The 22,334-nt window shown below is 42.3% G+C and overlaps 1 protein-coding gene across 2 annotated transcripts in view; it reads left to right on the top strand.

The window, feature by feature from the left end:
- The window catches only part of Gpm6b (glycoprotein M6B), a 148,094-nt gene that overhangs the window by 31,201 nt on the left and 94,559 nt on the right, over nt 1-22,334 (top strand). The gene's annotated exons all lie outside the window — the stretch shown is intronic.

The following is a 22,334-nucleotide window of genomic DNA, read 5'->3' as shown; positions in this document are numbered from 1 at the left end:
ACTGACTGGTACATGGCAAATGTTCAGTACTTGGGAGGTAATATTTGCCTGGGCTGATCTGTGCTTGAGTGCTTGGGGTCAACCTGGTATACAACCAGATTCTGAGGCTGGCCCCATGGGCCCCAGAGATCCCTTGATATCCTGGCAGGTGATCAAAGGATGGAGTCATCTGGGCCTGGTACTAAGAGACTCACCTTGTGTAGTCACAAAGGGCAGTAGTGATTAGGGGAGGACCCCTTCAAGTGTGGCACGACAAAGCACAAGAAGTCATCTATCTAAGCCAATCATCCCTGTGATCTTAACACTCATATCAGCTTGTGGTCCTTTCTAGGACACTGTCAGCTGCAGCGAATGCTGGGATGCTTCCTGGATCCCCTGATGGAATCAAACTAGGGAGATCCCCAGTAATCTCCAGCTGGTTACCCTTCATGTGAGCCTCCTTCCATCTTGATAGCACCTGATCTCAGAGCCTTTTATATGGGACTAGGTCCCACAGCTCTGTGGTTCAGGCGGTGGCACCACAGGTCATGTATCTGGACAAGGGGATGGGGGCCTTGTCAAGACTGTCAGGAGAAGAAGAGGTGGGCACAGGGTAGATTGAATTGGCTTTGGGTTGTGGGCAGGTATGGGCCCTCGCCAGGCTGCAGACAGAAGCCCGAGGTTCTTTCCCTGGCTTCATTACTGATCTGCTTCTAGGCTCTGGGAGGCTCCTGTGGATTTGAGCTTTCATGGCAGAGCAGAAGCGCTGTACTAAAGGTCTGAGACCTGGGTATGAGCCCTGGGACTTCCACTATCTGAATGACATCTTGGCTCTCAGAAGGCTGAGCCTCAGTGTGCTTCAGGGACCTTGTCAAAAACCAGGGTCAAACCCTCCCTGAAGAATCAATGAAGCAATGCTGAGAAAGCATTTTATGAGCAAGCCATTTTCATAACTGCAACAGGAGCCATGCCAGGTCTAGCTCAAAGGGCTAAAATGGTCAAACGAGGTAATCAGTGTAAATGCTAAAATAAATGCAGCCCACAGGCTTGCAATTGCCTCTACTAACAAATTAGGTTGGGGTAAATATTCATGTATGTAGGCCTGGAGTATTTCCCACTTGTTTCTGAAGGCACCTGTTGTCAGAAAGGGGCAAAGACCTTACAAAATAGGATCTTATTTGTACTTCTCCAGTGAAGGAGTTTTGTGGAAGACCATTTTTCCTCAGTGATGGTGGCCTGACTCTTATCAGAAAAACCATGCCTGTGTGTTCCTGTTACATAATCAACTACTATTCTGCTTCTATGAAAAGTCTTATGACCATACAGGAATTCTGAAGTCAGACCAAATGAGTCTTGATGTAAGACATGTACAGTTATACCATAACCTCTGTTCTCACCTTTCGCTTCCATATAGCTATTCTTTTAAATTCTGTATAGCAATTCTTTAAAAAAAAGAAAAAACTTAAACTAGACCAATGGTACATACATGTAATCCCAGCTACTCAGGAGGCTGAGGCAGGAAGACTGCAAATTTGATGCCAGCATGGGCAATTTGGCAAGACCCTGTTTCAAAATAAAAAATACTAAGGACCTGGGATTAGCTCAATGGTAGAGTTCCCTAGGTTTGATACCCATTACTGCAAAAAAAAAAAAAAGTTGAAAATGAAAACCTTAAAATTGGATGTAATTTGATGAATTAGTAATGAGAAATCAAACTACCAGGCAGACTTAGAGCTTCAAAGCATCTCTTTCCTGGTTGGAAAGCTTGCCAGTGCTATAATTTCACTACCTAGTTGAGCAGGGAGTAATCATAAGAGGAACCCACCAAATCTCTGATCAGTGTTGCTGACTTTCAGCCAGGTTCTCGTGGTCTGAGCCCTTCTTCCAATGTGTTTGCTGCTCTACAAGTGGCCTGGAACCCAGAGTCCCCAGCTCAAGGAAGCACAGATCCTTGGGGTATGCAGTGTGACCTCATCTGCCTGGCGGGACTCTAGGAACAAGTGTCCTTGGCAGGTTTAGGGGAGAGTGAAAAGCAAGTCAGATGACTTGAAGTTCCCTCGGACACCACAACAGGAAGAATGGATTGAGGGAGAATAATGTTTTTTGACTTGGGAGACTGAATCTTCTTTTTTAAACAAGGAAGTGGGACAGTCCAGACAATAACAAGAGAAAGCAAAGAGGCGAAAGCTAATGAAACCCCATGGGAGGAAATGAAATTCTCTCGGATTGGTGAAGCTGCTGCTTCCCCCCAACATCTTCCTGTGTCTGAGCTGCCTTCGTGTTTGGCAGGTTTACTGCCTATTTTCCTCTCTGTCATTTCATAGCTGCCTTAATGACTGTTTTATGCTGAGGTAGCAAAGGATGATAACTTTCTTGTTATTATGAGTCAGATTTGCATTCAACTGCTATTTTTTCAACCCTGGCCCAGGTCATTTCAAAGCACTTTCAGTTTAGAGAGTTGGAGAACCAGGGTCAGAGAGGTGAAGAGGCCCTTGTAAGTCACATAGGGATTTGAAATCTGTTGCTAAGTCTAGCAGAATCCCCTCTGCAGCTGTGTCACCTGTTCAACACGTTGTGTGATTTTGTGACTTCTTGAATTCCGTGGAAACTCAGGAATGTTATGCGGTATTCTCAGTTGGATCTGATTCCAAATAAAAATGTCCTTGAGGAAAAGCATCCCTTCTTTTTAGAGAAATCTGAGATTAAGAAATTTAAGCCTTAGAACATTAGTCAGTTCGCCTATAACATTCATTTTGCAACCATGAACAAGATGCACATGATGAGAATTTTGCACTTGGTTACGTGCTATTTGTTTCTCCTGCTGAAACATTAGATCAGTACAATAAACTGCGTCCAGTAGAAGGAGGTGACATCAGGTCAGAGCATGCACACTGCGCATGCACACAGCCTCACACCTGCAAGCTGCCTTTATGTATCCCAGATATTAGGAGCCACCTCTGTCCACATGTAGCATTATGACCTTTCCTGCCATTGTAGACCTCCTGTCACCCCTTCCCAGTAACTCCCACCTGCAGCCTTTCTGATGCCTACTTCACAAGAAACTTTAAGGCTTTACTCAAGGTGTAATGACACATTTCTTGTTATTTCTTATTTACTGATGCTGCATTGAGTGTGTACAAACCTTAAGCACTAAACATTCTTTCTGATTTCATCCTATTTAATGTTATCTTCAAGATGACATAAAAGGCTCATTTCTTCACATTTGTGTTGTTATGATATAGTTTTATTTGCTGTTTATCTAGAATTGACACAAGAAAGAATAGATTTATTTGCCAAAGGAAAAAATCAATGGCATTTAAAAATCTTATAATTTCCCAATGTGATGGCACTTGCCTATAATCCCAGCACTCTGAGAGGCTGAGGTAGGGAGATGACAAGTTCCAGCCCAGTTTGGGAAACCTAAAGACTTACCATAGACCCTTCATAAAATAAAAAACGGCTGCGGATGTAAAAGCCTTGGTTGCGGTCCCCAGTAACCACTAGAAATAAACCTTATAACTGGAGAGGAGGATAAATGAAAGAAAAGAGAAAGCTAAGATTTCACATAAACTAACTTCCTGCTAGGTGATGCCTTCCCATAATCACGGGGTTTCATTCTTCTCCCCACCTGCTCAGATGGTAGAGGAGGTTGAGGCCAGGCCAGGAGTCACAGCTAAGGAGCAGCCTCTTTCTCCATTGCCATGTGATCCCAGACTCCTCTGTCCCCGTAGTTCACCTTTCTCATTCTATACTTCGTGTTTCTGAGACAAAGATAGTACTGCTGAATTCCTGGGAATTATTGCTTATAATCCATCTGTTCCCTGAGGCTGCATACGAGTCAGATGACATGGCATTTCATCTTCTAAGAAATGAATGTTTGAAGACCTGTTGCTCCCTCTCTCCCTCCCTCTTTCTACTGGGTGTTGCAGATGGAACCCAGCGCTGCAGGCTCAGCCTTTTTGCTTATTGTTTCCCACTCCAAGGGACTTAGATTTGAATTTCCTAATAGCCCCACTGTGCAATCTTAATGCCATTAGTGCACTTTATATTGCCTGAGTATCCCTTACTTGAAATGCTTGAGACCAGGAGTGCTTCACATTTTGGAGTTTTACAGCGTTTGGGTTGTCTGCATAGACATCACTGCTTGGGTCTTCCTAATTCAATATTTGAAATCCAAAAAGTTGTGAGCATTGCGTTGGCATTCAAAGATTTTGAGATTTCAGAGCAATTCAGATTTTGGATTTCTGAATTAGGGATGTTCAGTCTATATCCATTTATGTACTGTATGTATGTTTTGTACACAAAAAGTAAGGAATTTTTTGGCCCCTTGGTAAGAGATTTCCATTCTACTGGGGATGATATTGCCACTGTTGAATATGCATATTATGTGTCTTCAGTTATTTTAAATAAATAGTTCTGCTTTTAAAGTTAATATCAGATCACCATAGGTTGATATTGTTGACAGGAGGTACGGCCCTTCCTTGGGTTGTGTTTCATAGTGTTTGAGAGAGAGAGGCATGCTGTATAGCCCAGGCTGGCTTTGAACTTGCTGCATCCTGACTCAGCCTCCTGTGTGCTGGGGTAACAGGCATGCGCCCCTACACCTAGCTGATTCTCCATTTACAACAAGCTCTTAGGGGATGCAGATGTTGCTTAGTTTAAGAACCACACCTTAAAGTATTTGTTTTCAATGTTGAGGATCAAACCCAGGCCCTCATTGAAAGAGGGAAAGTGCTCTGCCACTGAGCTGTAGTCTCAGCCCAGAAGCCACATGTTAAACAGTAATATCCTAAACAACATGAGGACAAATTGTAAGCAACCCTCAAACTATGTTTAGAATTTCACAAAGTCTGAATTAACAGTTCTCAACTGGGGTGATTTGTTCCCGGGGGCCACTGGGCAAAGACTGGAGACATATTTGGTTGTGACAATAAGGGTGATATATTTAGTGGGTGGAGGCCAGGGATGCTTCTAAGCACTCTACCAAACATAAGACAGCGCTCATCATAAAGAATGACCTGATCCAGAAGGCTGATGCTTGAGGATCACTGTGAGTTCAAGGCTAGCCTGAGACACATAGTGAGTTCAAGACCAGCCTAAACTCCAGAGGGAGACTGTGTCCAAAAGAAGAATGAAACAAACAAAAGAATGACCTGGCCCATAATGTCAGTAGTGCCGAAACTACTACTTAAAACTACTAAGTATTGGGAAACTCTTGCTTAAAGGGATCACACACAGTACCTCCAATAAGCCAGTGCATACGCCCTCTGCTTAACAAGGGTGATAAGCTGGCCAGTGTTGCCACCAAATAATCTATAGCAGTGAAGCTCTGTAAGTGATATTCATAGAGACCCTGAATTGATTTAAAACAGTGAAGTAAATTAATTGTAGCATAAATAAAGGCACATAAGGAAATTAAAAGGAACATGCTTAGAGTCCTGAGCTCTACAAGGAGACCTGTAGATAGCCAAGGAGACCTGGGGGGTGAACGTGGTGGACTGCCTGGCCCTGCAGCATGGCCAGTGCTATTTACTGGAGTGGTATGTGAACGAACCCATCTGGACAATTTTGGAACAAGCTTGGTACATTCCTTGGACTACTGAATGTGACCTGCAGCTGAGGAGCAAAGTGGTGCAATGTTATGCTCCACAGTTCACAGAAAAACAATAGGAATGCTCCAAAATTCACAGGGGAAGATTTTTCCCTTCCAGAGAGTAACAGATTCAGCTTGATGTGTAGATCTCAATACGCTTATTAGCAGCCCACTCTTGCTTTGTGGGGTGTATGTGTGATAGCATCTGGAGTTTTTAGTGTCTTCGTAGCATCAGTTTGCATTGGAATGATTTAAAACAATAGCAGCAAGAAATGAGAGTAGCTCCTCTGGAGATGGATTGTTTGAAAGCTTGTTTCCTGTTAAGTATAATTTTCCATATGGCTTCAAAGTATAGTAACTGATTATGATACATCTTGTTTCCCAGCGATATTGGTGAGTTAACTGGCATCCCTTTTGGAAGATAACATTATAGTAAACTGATGTCAACCAGATAAGATCCACCCATTCATAGAAGAGAGAAAAGATGTGTTGGGTGAATCAAGATGGCTTTGAAACTTGTTGACCCCAAGGAAAGAAAGAAACATCTAAAATGCACAAATCCAATAACTCTCAAAGTCTACTGGATTTTATAGATGGAGTCCAGCTGTTGAGCAAAATTTGTGTGCAGGGTGGGTATTTATTAGATGCATTTCAGACAAGATCTCAACTTTTCCTACAAATGAAGCACATCCGCTGAACGGTAGGTTTCATCATCTGAAAAAAATATTCCTTGTTTTTTGTTCCCATGAGTAAAGTCAAATTAATTTTCTTACTTAAATTTTAAACCTCTGGACTCCCCTGTCTTGTACCTTTCTCTCTTTGATTCCTCTGGTACAATGGACTGTATGAATTTGCCAACATGTGATTTTTTTTTTAACCTAGAAGCCTGGCAGATTCATGTGATCCATTCTAATATGATTTAGTAATGTATTTTAATTCCTGCATTAAAAGGAAGCTTTTATGAGAATGAGAAGTAATATCTGGGCATAATGTGTTTTTGGAACAAAGGACTTGTATTTTTTTTCCATCTATAGGATATGGTTTCTCGTCAGTAACCCTTTGTCTTGGGGTGGCATTTTTCATACTGTAGGATTCTCCAGTCGTTGTGTTTCCTTCTGTTATTTTCTAGTCATAGAGAGACCTTACTTCTCTTAATTTTAAAATGATGAACTACCTCTCTTCTAGGTGTAGCTTTAAATTTTTATTCATAAGCACTATATTTAAGTGGGGTTTTTTCTCTGTACTTGGGGTTTAACTCAGGGCTTTCAAACTAAGCTACATCCCCAGGCCCCCTTTTTTAATGTTTTATTTTGAAGGCAAGATTTTGCCAAGTCACTGAATTGCCTGTGCTGGGCTAGAATTTGTGATCCTCCTGCCTCAGCCTCCTGAAGTGCTAAGATTATGGGCATGCACCAACATACCTGGTAAGATTATTTTTTAAAATCCTAATTTTGAGATTTTTAAAAACCCTAATTGTGTCCCAGAATTTCTATTCCATCAACTAGACACCCTATACTCAATACATTCACAAATAATACTTTAATGGAAAATAGAATTTTTGAGGCCGTAGAAGTATTGGAACTCCGAGGTTTTAAAAATGGTATTTTCTGGCTGATCCAATGTCCATTCCTGTTTTCCATGATAGATACCCATTGTGTCACTTTTCGGACATCCTCAGTTGGTGACATGCCTGCTAACATTCCCTGGAACTAGCAGTCCTCAACATACAGTCGGGAAGATTCTGTTCTCCGCTAGTCACTGCCAGAAGGATTTCTTAATAATTGGCTATGATTTTTACCCCATCCCCCCAAGGGATAGCTGAGGGTTTTTCCTAGTTTTCAGTTCATTCCAAAATACACATGGGCTTGACCTAAGAATTTTGCTAAAGGAATATTATTTCTCTCCAGGGAAATAAAAGCTGTGCATTTCAACACAAGTTTAAGATTCTTAAAACAACTATTAAATGAAGACAAGGAAAGCACCAGATCCCTATGAAGTTCTGTAGAAATGGTACCTCTAGGTGCTTGCTGGGGCCCCGGTGAGGCAGGATCATGGAGGGGTGGCGGGGAGGGCATGGTGCTAACACGCTTACTGTCACCGGGCTGGTGTGATTATGTGGGTATATTTAGAAGCTCTAAAGACACTAAGAGGCCCCAGTAGATGCTCTCAAATTAAGAGCTTGCCTATTATGAGAGGGAAATAATTTAAAAATCAAAGAAAATATTTGCTTGGCAAGGAGTGACAAATCGTTTCTCACCAAAATGCTGTTGCAACATTTCAGGGAAAACAGCGACTGCGACTTAACTTATTATTGTCATTTGAATCTTCTAGAGCTGAGCCCTTGTCAGAGAGGATAAGAGATGGGGTATAGGGGGGGCCTGATTTGGTTCTCTGCATATATAAACATCCTTTATCCTTAGAATAGGTTGAGAGCAGCGGGCACTTGTTGGGGTTGCAAGGTGTAAAATGCAGAATGGTTGCATTGCTGATTACTCTTCAGAAAAGAGGCCAACATCCTTTCTCATCAGTTGTTGGATCGGCTATCTTGTTTCTTCTCACATGGTTTTATGAATTTTTGTTGAACCTATAAATAATTGGAGGCAAGTGAACATGTGAGCTCTGATTTAATTTGTAACAAGTTCCAATAGCACACCTAAGCATATGACTCGACTATTTTTTTAAAAAGAAAAACATGCTAAATGAATCATTTCGCATCCAAAGATGAGTACAGTATGTCCAATATCCAAGGCCGGAAAGAACTGCTGCCAGGTATGGTTGCACATGCTGTAATCACAGCACTTGAGAGGCTGAGGCAGGAGGATTGTTGCGATTTCAAGACCAACCTGGGCTACAAGGTGAGTTCAAGGGCAGCCTGGACTACATAGTGAGTTCTTTCTCAAAAAACTAAAAAACAACCACAAAACCCCACTGCTTTAAATTCACAGAGAGATCAAACATGGATGACTGCCGCTTCATAGACGTACTGTATAGCCTGTCTGATCAACTAGATTTCACAATATTATGTCAAGAAGATTTGCCACAATAGTATGGCATAGTATTTTTGGTTTTTTGTTTTGTTTTTTTCTTTCTTAGGTCTTTTGATCAAAGAGTGAGGTTTGAGTTCGGAGAGGAAAGGTTCTGTGTCACTCAGTCAGAGGCTGTGGAATGTACCCACTTAATCTGCAGATTTGTTCAACAATTTAGCTGGCCAAGATGTCTTCAGGTCACTTAGAGGGGATCGGCGCACCAGGGCTTTGTGTCTTGGTCTCCCCTGTATGCTGTAGAAACAGAAAGTTCTCTCTGGGATGTCCCGGAGAGGGACTCATCCCATGAGGGACAGTGATTTTCTATCTTAGAGCCGATTCTGCATTACCCAAGGGCAGATCCAGCCTGGCATTCCTTCTCCTTGCTGAGAGACAGAGACACCCATGCCAAACTTTGTTCCTTGAAGCATGTGCAAAAAACCAGGTGTGTGGAAGGCATCCCATCACTTATGGGACCTCTGCCTTGTGAGTGTGGCCTCAGCTAGCAGTGACTTTGGGGATCTGAACTCTAAATGCTGGAGTGTTGATAACTTTGGGCTCTCTGAGGCTGAGGAACCCAGGATGTAATATTTTATAAGCCTTGCTTTCCCACTTCATTCTGTCTATTTCTGGCCATTTGGTCAAATCTGCTATTAGCTTTTGTTTGTAATGGCCCTCATATACACAGTAAGGAAAAGAAGTGACAATTTTGCTAATATGTTAATATCAGTTGTCATTCATTCCAGTAATCTTTTGGTTAGAGACAAGGTAGGATCCAATATTGTTTCATAGTCACTGTTGATCACCACATTGTCACTATACTAGGTCATTCAGTTGAACCTGAGGGGATTCAGTCATTTGAGAAACTAAGGTAATCATATGTATCTCTGTGTGTGTGTGTGTGTGTGTGTGTGTGTGTGTGTGTGTCTGTGTCTGTGTCTGTGTGTGTATGTGCATTGCTTTGTTTTGGTATTGGTGATTAAACCCAGGCCCTTGCACATGCTAAGCAAGTGGTCTACCACTGAGCTACCATCCCATTTCCAAAGTTTAGGCCTTTAATATGGAGTTCTTTCCATTTGACCCAACTATTCCCCTCCTAGGTATCTTCCCCAAAGAGTTAAAGACATTGTATTATAGTGATACATTCACACTCATGTTTATAGAAGCACAATTCATAATAGCTAAATCTTTTCTTTAGATTTTTAAAATTTTATTATTTATTTATTTATTTGTTTGGTACCAAACTCATGATTTAGCACTTGTCAGGCAGATGGTGATGCCACTGAGCTAAATCTCCAGCCCTATAGGTAAATGTTGAAAGCAGCTTATATATACATCAACAGAAGAATATATAAAAAATGTGGTACTTACAATGGAGTACTATCCTGCCATAAAGAAAGACAAACTTGAATCACTTGTAGGAAAATGGATTCCTACATTTAAGACCATAATGTTAAATGAAATAAATCAGACACACATTTTATCTGGCTCGTTACTGAAACACTTTGCTAAGACCTTGATTTAAGAAACCCACAGTATGCTTGTTTTAAGTTTTGTTAGACAACTTTCCCAGTGAGTTGCAAGAGTTAGTTTCTGGTAGAAAACTGGTAGACCTCTGAGAACAAGTCCGAATGTATGCTATGAGCAAAGCTATGTGGAGGCGTGACTTTTGCATCAGCCTTGAGTTATTCAGTCTTAATTCTAAATGCGCCAGCCTTCCTCACCAACACACACACACATGCACTTGCGTACAATATTACCTTCTTCCTTTTTTTTTTTGAGACAGCATCTTGTTATGTATTCTAGGCTGCCCTTGAACTCACTGTGTATCCTAGGCCAACCTCAAACTCACGGTGATCATTCTGCCTCAGCCTCCTGAGTGCTGGAATTACAAGTGGACAAAACCACGCCTGGCTAATGATTACTGTGTTTTAACTATGTTGCCTCTTGAGCTATCAGACAACCTTTTAGAGGGGTAGAATGAAAGCCTGGTAACCTCACCTCCTCTTTTCTTTAATTTTTAAAAATTTTATTATTTATTTATTTATTTGGTATCAAGGATCACGCTCATGACCTAGCGCTTGTCAGGCAGGTGCTGATGCCACTGAGGTCTGTTCTGCTATGGTCCATGGCGTACTCATATCAAACTACTGAAGTTACTCCACAGTGCACCTGGAGCATCTTCTGCACTTACCTCTTAAGCCCAAATCCCCCCAAGGCCTCTAGACAACTAGAGCAGCACCTAAAATTGTTCTCCTCGGCAAGCTCATAGGCAGCCCTCTCTGCCCCCAAGTGTCTTTCAAGAATTTAGACACTGAAGGAAATAGGGACCTCCAGGGAAAGACAATACTGCTGGCCACTGCCAGTCACTTGTGGCCACCTAAGGGAGAATAGATTGATAACTGCACCATTCTCTACACTTGTTCTAGGCTGTTCTTGTGCAAGTCCTTCTCTTTTCTGGTCCTGAGGCTTACTGTGTTCAAGCTTAAACTGTAGAGATCTGAAGGATTATTTTATTTTTTCAAGCACCCTGGCAGCTTCCAGAAAGTAGATGCTATATCTTGCTTATCTCTGTGCATCTATAAAAATTGATACCTTTGGGTTGGTACTTTTATATTTTCCATCTCTTTTCCCAACAAATACTTCGTGATTACCTCTATATGCAGGGATAGCAAGATCCTATAATCAGTACAAAGAGAACTAAATTTCCAGAGGCAGAAACTTTTCTTGGTAACTTTTCATTCCTCATGATCATTGGTGGGCAAGCTCTAAATTGCACATCACTGGTTTCTGTGTGGAAAGCTATTCTTTTTTATTTAGTCCTCCTTAGAGTTTATTAGTCTGTCTCAGTCTGGTAGCAGTGAGGAAGCTGTCTCCTGGAAGAGGTAAAAAGTGAGTCTTGCAGAAAGTACTTCCACTAAAATGATAGACCCTTGCAGTCGACCTACCTCTGCTACCTCTTAAGACAAAATTCTGAAAATAAAGTACTGGTAGTATATTCCCTTATCAAATATTTTATGTTTTAAGTAATTCGTTGGCTTCCTCCATCCTTTAACTGGCTTTAATCTATGTCATCTGATCTTATACTTTAGGGGATGTAGATTGAGGAAGAAGTTTCTAGATTCATAAAATTTAATATCATTAGTTTCTAAAAGCATATCCTCAGTTAAGGGTCTCAGAAATGGATTTAATGGTTGATAAGAGGGATATAGACACATTTTTGTTATAAGCCTTGGTTGGCTTATGCCTCCATTGATGGCCCCATCTCCCAATGTATTCCCTTCTTTGCTTTTGTCATGCAAGCCATTCATCTCTCTGCAAGCTCACCGCAGTCTTTCAGGGTGCTACACCTTTGTGTATTCTGTTCCTGTCCCCCTCTGCACCTTGTCTGTCCAGCTAGCCCCTTGTTCTTCATTTAGTACTTGTCTTATAACCCTTCACTGCCAGTCGCGGGCATTCTCATGGTCCTTCCTTGGTGAGTCCATTCTGCACCCACCGTACATGCCACTCTTACTTACCTATCACATGGTGAGACAGTTGTTTGTGTACATGTCTGTAAGTGCTTTGATGGCTTGTTAAATTTGCTCTGAGCAAATGCTATGATAAGGTGCCTCATAAACTTAGGTATAGGGTTGGGGATGTGGCTCAGTAGTACAGCACCTGCTTGGTTGTTTCATGCATTACTTAGGATAAATGACTAAACTCTCTCCTCCATAGTTAGAAAATGCTAGTGCATTCTTATGAGCCCGGGAAAGTCTTCTCCACAAACCTGACCTTGGTTTTCTGGTTAAGTGTGTGACCAGACTTTGGAGTGGGGATAAATATATGACCCTCTTCTCATGAAGCGCCATATCAGATAGCAAAGTCTTACAAGGAGACAGAAATAGAATTTCATACTGGGACATCCTACAAAGGAAAAGAAATGCTTGCAAATGTGTATAAGGCTGGAAACAAATGTTCCAGATGAACTCAGAACAGCAGAGTCACATTCTCTCTTACTATCTCAGTACCTTTTCTCAGTTGGGTGCACGAGTGGAAAATGAAGGAAGGAGATCTGTAGTCACACAGTGAGGTGGATACAGGTGGATTAGCACAGGAAGTAAATACTGACATCTCCATGTTTATTTTAAAATAATGAGATTAAACTTTACCTACAGTTCACATACCTACTGCCAGTATTTTAAGTGCCTAATCTGTACCTAAATTATATACATTCAGAATATGAGCTGATTGTAAACTAATAGAGGTATAAGGGCAAAAAAATGTTAGAGATTGTTGAAAAAAGGAGGTAAGATGTTAAGTTGCTAACCCTTGTGTACTGCATACCAGAGCACTTATTTTAGATAGGAGTCACAAATTCTTTGTCGAACCAACTTTATCTCTCATGAAAGATGTTCAAGCCTCAAGCCTCTAACATGTTTGAGAGCTACGAAGGTGGGAGGAGGTTAGCACAGATGGCTCCTTGCTTCAAAAAAACCAAAATTCATCTTTATTTGTGCCGGGAAAGAAAGAATGTCTGTCAGTATTGCCTGTGCATTTTGTCACGAAGGGTTCTGTCATCATTGTTGCTGTATTTCGGGCATCTTTGAAGCTTGTCATCTTCCCAGAAAGGCAGAAGTCTGGCTACCATCCAACAGTTCAATATTCACATAACAAAACGGAGCTAAGCAGAAGCAAGGAATGTGCCCAAGCTCACTCAGCCATACGTGAGTCTGTGACTGATGAAGTAAAAGATTTTGTTGTTTTGGAAAGGGAGTTACAGAAGAGAGTAGACATTATTCATTTAGACCCCTGATTTTGTCTGTAGTGAATATTCCTGAATTTCTCCAAATGCCAGCTTGGGGACATTCTTGGTAGACCTCCTTCCGCACACATTGGTGGTGTGGGCGGTATCAGCAAGGTCTACTTGTCAGAGCTTTTTGCGGAGGAAACTGCTTGACTTGTCAGGTTGGTAGGCACAGACTCCAAGGCAGTGTGACAACACTCAAGTGATGCCTAGGAGATGGCTGAGCCGGCAGGGAGATTCTGGAAGCCCTTTTGGTATGTCACTGTTCCTGTAGCTGGACAACCTCTGCTGCTTTGAGCACTTGACTTTGCTTGAGAAAATGGATTCCAGAAAAAGAAACTCTGGCGTCTCCAAGGGCCAGGCTGGGCAGGAGGCGCAAGTGTTCACTTCCCTCGCCCTGGCACGAAATGTTTCTCAGCTCCACAGTTTGCTGCCCAGGCCTAGAGGACTGCCCAGAAAGAAAAATTCCCAGTGCATGGTAGGCAGAATTTTCTGCCTGTGGACATACACAAGGCCACATTGTGGAAACAGAAGCCTCCCAAATTGTTCATTGTTCCACGGCTCCTACTTTGGCAGCCAGAAGCGAATTCATTATGCGGTGATTGGCATACCTCTGTTTACTTCATGCCCTGGGTCCAGCGACATGTTCTGTGCCCCCTGCACCCTCTTGCCTCGCCTCTCAAGGTTCTAGCTTTCTCTTGCCTGCCTTTCAGTCCTCCTGCCCTGCCTCTCTCTGGAACCCGGAGACTCTCAGACTTGTGACTGCTCGCCTGAAATCTGATGAAATGGTTAGATTCGGTGGATCGATTTCCCAGGAAAACACACTTTGTCCTCACATCTGAGTGGGCGAGGCAGCCAACAAATGTTTATTAAGCACCCACGAAGCACAGAGCAGCATGTCAGGCCCCCTGCAGGCGGACTGCAAGCTGAGACAAAGGTTCACAATGGCAAACAGGCCACATTTCTCCCTTGGTGTTTCTGCCCCTGAAAGTGTGTCCTCCTGGGCTTAAAGAAGGGAAATTGAGAAACAGCTCTTTCAGAATTGCCATTTGCAAATTGTTTTGGGTTTAATTGGAATGACTTTATGCAGCTGGAAAGCAAGATTAGCATTAGCATGGTTCACAGCAAGGAGCTGTTTTTTATGAATTTCAGAGGAAACTTTCTCAAACCATAATGTGCATTTAAGTCTGCTTGGGCTCTGGTTCTGGTGCTGGTTCTTTTTCCCCTTCCCCTTGCTCTTCCTCTCCTCCTTCCTCTTCTTTATCTTCTTCATTTTATTTTTTTGTTGTTGTTGTTTCAGAGATAAGTCTCCCTGAGTCACTGAGTTGCCCATGTCTGGCGCAAACTTGTGATCCTCTTGCTTTGACCACCTCTGCACCGCCACACTCGGCCTGATTCTGTACTGGCAAAAACCTCCTGGGGAATACAAGGCTGCTGACCCCTGGGTCACATTTGAGCAGCACATATTTGACCAGTGGTTTCAACCTTGGCTGCACTGGACTCACCTGGGAGCTTTAGCTACTACTCACATGGGAGCCCCGCCCCCCAGTGGGTCTGCTTGACTTACCTGCAGTGTGGCCTGAGCAGAGGGTAGTTTCAAATCTCCCCTGGGGCTTTTCCTATGCACAGCTACCTTGCAGCTTCACAGATGGAAGAATCAGAAGGGAGGATAAGTCTTCCTTTAGGTCCTAAGTCAATTGCAGTCCTGACTTCATTCCTTGAAGAGATGGCACTTTCAAAAAACATCTTTCCAACTTAACCAGTGGTTCTTGACCAGGAAGACCGTGCCCCCTCCCCAGGCAGCATCCAGAAATGTCTAGGGATGTGTTTGGTTGTCGTGGCTGGCGTCATTGGCATCAAGTGTGTAGAGGCCAGAGATGCTGCTGAACACTCTACAGTGCACTCACATAGCCCCACAGCAAATATCCAGCCCTCAGTACTGATGGTGCTGGCTGGAGGAGCCCAGGTTTAACCTAGGTAGCTCCTGACCTCAAAAAGCCAGGTTTAACCTAGCTAGCTCCTGCCCTCAACAAGCTGGGTCCTCAACACTTCTTTCTTTAATGATCTTTGAGAGTGACTAGCAGCATGTACCAAATAGCCAGCCTGCCTCCTTTTCTCTCTCCCTTCCTTCTTTTCTTTTTTCCTTCCTTCCTTCCTTTTTGTACTGAGGGTCGAACCCCAGGGCCTTTGCACTGAGCCCTTTTTATGCTTATTTGTAAAATTCTGAGTCAGGGTCTCACTAAGTTGCTCAGGCTAGGCTCAGACTTACAATCCTCCCACTCCTCCCACTCCTCCCTCCCAATCCTCCCAATCCTCCCAATCCTCAGCCTCCCAGCTGTTCTTTTGGATCTAACTCTGCTTTGCAAACACTTCTGTGGCAAGTATTGTAAACTATAAAGTTAGTGCTTTGTAAAACTAGGCTACTGAAGTACAAGCTTCCAAAATCCCTTTCAACTGAAATGGAGGAGGGGCTGGGGAATAGTGTACTGCTCAGTGACGATAGATTTTGTTTCTGGGGATGAAAACATTGTGAAACTAGATGGTGGTGAGGACTATGTAACCTTGCAAATTTATGTAATGCCACTGAATTGTACAGTTCACATTATGTGTACTTGACCAGCGTTACAAAGGGGTCCCTCTGGGTCCTTGATCGTTGGACAGTAAACGAGCCATATGATGGCTGGTTCTCATGCGAAGCCACTGCCCTGTTCCACCTTCTTATCACGCTAGGTCCTTTTCCTTCCTGGAACTCACAGCTGGAAATCACGGTGGTTTATGTGGTAAGTTGATTGACATCCTTTCCCACTAACCTGTCCACCTCACTACGCCTCTTCTGGGCTCCATGATGTCCCCAGAGCCCTGAAATTTTCCTGGGACTTAGTAAGCATTGCACACATATTTGCTGGATGGATGGATCTACTAGTAGTACATATGCTACCCTCACTGGAACAGGAATTTGCCATTATCCACACATTCATATTTAATGTCTTCTGTCTTTCTAGCCCTGTGCTACAGGAAATGTAGAATAGAGACAGTGGTTAAGTACTGTTCTCTGATGCTCTGGGAAGAGGCTTAGACTAGAATCACCCGAGGTAGTTATATGCCCACAAATGCCCAGGTCACACCCTAGAGATTCCTGTTCCATTGATCAGGAGTTAGGCTTTTAGAAAGAGCACCAGCTAACTGCACGAGGTGCCCTGGTTAAGAAGCCAAGTATAAAGCCTTGTTTCTCACAACGCAGTTCAGGGACAGTGGCATTAAATGTCACCATGGAGCTTTTTTTGGAAATCCAGAGTCTCAGCCTGGGAATCAGCAACTGCCATTTAAGAAAGGTCCCAGGAAAACTGTTTGTGTAGTAAAGTCTGAGAGGCTCGCAGGTTCTTTTCATGTTAATGTAGAATTGTTTTAGTTGGGCTAAAGAGCCCTTGGCTCCAACCATGAAAGAAAGTGTTGTATATTTCTGGAGCCTGGAGAGAGGTCTGCAAATGCACAGATTGTTTCCAGGGAAAGAGGTATTGTTACCATAAGAATCAGTTGTGATTCCATTTTAGATAATTGGCTTTGGAGACAAAAGGCAAAAGGCACACACACACACACACACACAGAGGCCAATTTCTGGCTTTAGTTGTTAAAACCATCACCAAGCAGAACAGACAGAAAACGAGTGAGGAGAGATCCAGGAAGTAAATGGATGGAATAATCTCATCCCTTGTAGATAAAAAATACCAAAAGTTACATCTTTTTCTTCCAGAGAGAAGAATGTATTTCCTGTTTGCCCTTGCAGGGAGCCTGGGTATAATGCTTCAGTGTGTGCAGGGCTCTGAAGAATGTAGAAAAGGCTGGGAGGACAGAGTCTGAACCGCCAGATATTGGCTCAGTCAGAAGCCATGTGACAAATACAGCCTTCGTTTCATTTATCAGGGCTTAAGAAGTGTGTGCATATTTCTCTAAATCCTTTGCAGCTTTGTGTGACAGAAAAAATAAGGTGATCCATCTTTACCTTCCAGAGTTTTGCATGTGCATTGGAAGACTTGTTATGATTAAAAGCATTTCCCATACCAAGTTTATACACAAATGAAAGTGGGCCTCAAGAAAGTGGGCCTTGGTCCCTGGCTGCGTACAGAAATATTTCAAAGTCCAGACATTTTCCCTTAGTATTCATTGTGTTGCAATAGTGAGATGCTACAAGAACCACAGGAAAAGTAGTTTTCGGGTGGTGAAAGTGCTTAAGGGATTGTCTAACTTGGTGGTGCTCCATCTGTGCTTCTGTCCTAGTGACCTCTGTAGAGTATAAAGGCCTGCAATGAGCATCAGCTGTCTTTCCAAGTCTTTCGAAACCAGGAGTGGAAAGGAGAAGAGGTCCTTCTAGAAGCAAGACCCCATATAGTTCCTACCTTTCCCATGTGCTACTCTTAAGCTACTCTTAAGCTACTCTGTCCATTGAATTCAGCTGGGAATTTTATAAGCTACAGCCCAGGGATTCGGATTTATTAGTTCTGGGGTACAGCCTGGGGTCAGGGGAGCAAGGGGTGATTCTAATGTACAGCCAGTCCATGTTGAGACTCACTTCATCACACACCACCACCTGACTCTGTCCCTATTGCCAGCACGGGGGGAAGTCAGGTGAGGGAGACTCAGGTCAACTCAGGGGCTTCTGAGACTTTCCTTTGATGCTGCTGCCTCAAAGGCCTCTGGAAAGGGGCAATGTCCTCTTACTATCATGTTTTTCTGGGGTGGTTAAAACTGTAGGAGTGGGTTCCATACTGCTCATCCCAACACCTTTCAGGGATTTTCCTCTCTCTGCTATGTTCTACATTACTGGAGCTTGGCAAACTTGATTGTCACCAGTGGTGGAAATAGCATTTGCCAGTGGACGAACAGGCATAGATAGGATGGCTGTTAATGTAGCTGAAAGATGGAAGCAACTATTTGAAGGGATGTTTGTCGCCTAGCACCTAACTTTGTGCATCAAACAAAATAAGAGCTTCCCTATTTCACATCACTTTTCTTTGATTCTGCAATGGCTTAAAGTGGAGAGAGATGGGGCCCACTTTGATGCTGGCCCTCAGGCACCTTTAGAGGTGCAAGAGTGACGATGACAGCTGAAGAGCTGCTGAGGGTCTCCTGGTGTTTTCATGGAGGCAGAGAGAAATGTCTTGAAATTCGAGGACGGGGTGTGGAACATTGGGCTTCTGTAGGGAATGTCCCAGGCCCTATAATGTCAACTGTCTCGAGACCTGAGAAATACTGCTGCGTGGGAATGCATTTGTCACATGCTCTGATAATGCAGTCCGCCCTGTGCACAGCCCTATAACATACAAGTGAAGGCATGTGTTATTAGAAGGAATGTGTTCTGATTTCACTGGAGAGAAACGTGGTAACCTACAAAGAGATCAAGCGAGTATATAAAGGCGTCAGGTGAAATTAATCATTGATTAAATGAGGAATTTGAGGGTGAGCTTTTGCTTTCTAATTCATTAGCTTAAATTTGAATAAATTTGCCTCACTGCATATATAGAATACTAATTCAGTGAAGTCTTTGTAGCACATCAGCCAGAAATCAATAAGCATTTTACGCTTGCAAGTTAGAGGCTCAGAAGGGGGTAGATCGCAAGGTCAAGCTTTCCCTTCTGTCGCCAATTTAACAAATTATGAGTGTATCGCTGTTGCATATATGTAAATTCTTGTCATTTGCAGATTTTTTTTAAATTGTGTGTTTTGGTTTTAAAGTTGGGTTTTTACTTGGGGTCATTTCAATAACATTTAGAAGCCATGGGAGTGAAAAATGACAATTGATCAAACCTGAAACCTAAAGTAGTATCCAGTTGTTCTGGGGCTTTCCTCTCCTGTCCTTGCTGTCAGGTGGCAGCTGTGACCTTCCCTTCCTTCACTGCATCCATCACTTTACATTGTTTTAAATTGATAAATAATAAGTATATATGATAAGTATATGTATTTATGAGGGCACAGTGTTACTTTGATGCATGTGTACAAATCAAGGTAGTATATCTATCAGCTTAGACACTTACCATTTCTCAGTATTGGGAACATTCAAAATCCTTTTTTTTCTAGCTATTTTGAATATTTTTTCACCCCCTTTGGTACTGGGGACTGAATGCAGAGTTCTTTGCACTAAGTTACATTACCAGCCCCTTTTTATTTTTCATTTTGAGACAGAGTCTCAGTCACTGAGTTGCCCAGGGTGGGCTCAAACCTGTGATCCTCCTGCGTCAGCCTCCTAAATCGCTGAGATTACAGGCATGTGCTGCTGCACCTGGATCTGAAATAAAATTGTTAGCTCTCACGAGTGAGAACATTTGGCATCTGTCTTTCTCTGCTTGGCTTATTTCACTTAACATAATGTCCTCTAGTTCCATCTATGTATATTGGTCCATCTATTTTATATGTATACTAAGTTTTCTTCATCTGTCAATGGACACTCAGGCTGTTTTCATATCTCAGTTCTCAAGAACAGTGCTACATCTGGGTTGCCAATGTCCCTTTCAAATATTGATGTCATTTTTTGCATATGTACCCAGCAGTCACTTGACCATTCCCTCTTAGTTTTCTGAGGAACCTCCTTACTGTTCCCCATAATGGTCCTACTAATTTCCATTCCCACCAACAGTCACAGTTGCCCTTTCTCGCCTGCTGGTTACCCTGTCACCCTAATGAGGAGGGCTACTGTCCCCTCCCCGTCACTCTTGCCTGCAGCAGTGATAAAAAGTAGAAGGAGAGGGTCCCCAAGAGGTCACCCTGGCCCAGGGGGTTGTTCGCACTTTGGTAGGGTCCTGTGTTGGCAGCCTCTGAAAACCGTGGCCTCTACCTGCCCCTGATCATTTCCCTGAGGAACCTTTCAGAAAGGAGAACTGGGGGGAGCCAGTGAGAAAAGAAAGATAAAATGGAAACAAAGCTTTGTAAATAAGAAGGGAAGGAGCTGGGCGTGGTGCCTCACGCCTGTAATCCCAGCACTCAGGAGGCTGAGGCAGAAAGATTGTTGCAAGTTCGAGACCAGCCTGGACTACAAAGTGAGCTCAAGGCCAGCCTGAATTGCATAGCGAGACCCTGTCTCAAAAAGACAAAAAAAAAAAAAAAAAAAAAAAAAAAAGTAAATAAGAGGGGAAGAAGGGTTGAAGGGAGGGGAATGGGGAAAAATGAGAAATAAGATATATCATGTACAGGTGCAGATGCCCTATGATGAATGTGATCATCTTGTATATCTAAATTACAGCAATAAACTTAATAATAAAAATATCAAAAGACAGGAGGGAGAAGGGGCCACTCTGGAAAGCCTAGCCTCTTGCTTCCCCTCCAGATTTTGTGTGTCCTTGTGTCCTCATTCACTTATTTGAGAAACCATAGCAGGAATTTCTGAAGGTGTCCTTTCTGAATGCCTCTATTTGCCAGAGGGAAATTATTGACAGAAGACTATTGAGCTTAAACTACCCAGACATCTGTTTGAAGAGCAAAGAATTCCTCTTTCTAAGGCGGCAAGCTGGATAATTCATGAAATATTTGGTGATTACATTGCCTGGTATGGTAGTTTGGTATGAACTAAAGTCACAGTGAAATTTTATTTTTTATTTGGTGCCTATGTACCTTACTAAAACAATCTTCCATGTGTACTTGATAATTATAGTTATGTATAGTTTACAGGCTTTAATAGGAAAAGCAGTACAGATAGTTTGTTTAATGCCCTATTCTGGGAATGCAGAGTTGGGGAAAGGATTCCCGCAATACCAATTTACTTGATGTCCCCTTAAATGAGGTGACATATGCAAAATACATAGACACAACAGATGCCATTTTCTTACCCTCCTCTCTAGGTTTCCATTTTACGGATGCAAAGAGCTCCTTGAACCGTGTCATCTGAGCCCATCTACTACATGGATCCCCTTAATGTTGTGAACATTTACATAGGCTAGACGTTGTATATTTCCTCTTGCCTTATTTACTTACTCCCTTGGATCTGAAGTCCTTGGTCAGAAGCCCAGCCTTAATTACCTAATGTCTATGGGAAAACTCAGCCCACTTAATAACATGCTGCATTATAGTTTATAGCTTTCAGGGTTAAAAATGTGACAGGAAAATGGAGACTACTCATTATCCCTTCTTAACACCATGGTTCCAGAATCTTTTAATGAGAGTAAATAAAGATGAGGTAAAATCTACAGAATCTTTAGCTTAGGGAGTTTGCAGTGTCAGTGGATAGGTCCTTAAAATAATTTCTCCTGTATTTCAGAACAATACAAAATTGTTTTCTGACAAGCAAATGCACTGCTCTTGAAATAGATAAAAGTGAACATCAGACTATTTAGTTTTGTGGATTTGACTAAATTGAAGGAGACTTGTTGGGTTCATTTGACATTTAGAATCTAGAGGAATGTGACATTCGATTCCAGATTTAAAACCCAATTGAGAAAGTATGTATTTCCAACATGGAAAACTATTATAGAGGTTTTATTTAATAACTTTCCAGAATATTCTAGAAAGCACTGTTTAATGGAAACATGTGAGCCATGTATGTAGCTTTTAAAAGGTTAGAAGATTATTAAAATTATTTAAAAAGTTAAAGTCATATGAGATTAACTTAGTAGGATTTATTTAACCCAGTCTATTCAAAATGTTATTTTAATGTATAAACAGTATAAAAAAGATTTTTTTTAAATATTAAATGCTCACTGGTGACATGGCTGGTGGCAATGATATTGGACAGCACAGCTCCAGCTCTTTATTCTAGAACCCAGATTGTGGGAGACTGATAAGTAATCAAGACTCTTACCCTGGACTAGAAGGATGAAGTGAACATTGAGAAAACTAGCTGAACAGAAATATTAGAGATACTTCAATAGGTGATTCACTTTGCCCATGAAATCTTTGTGTTTGTCCAAGGATCACAGTGGGGGACTCGCAATCTATACAAATATTTTCATGTGCATAGGTAGGCGATCCC

This window comes from Cavia porcellus, unplaced genomic scaffold (assembly GCF_034190915.1).
Source record: "Cavia porcellus strain 051 isolate PalLab524CR breed Dunkin Hartley unplaced genomic scaffold, mCavPor4.1 scaffold_33, whole genome shotgun sequence".
Lineage (NCBI taxonomy): Eukaryota > Metazoa > Chordata > Mammalia > Rodentia > Caviidae > Cavia > Cavia porcellus.
This window is presented reverse-complemented; position numbering and strand designations above follow the sequence as displayed.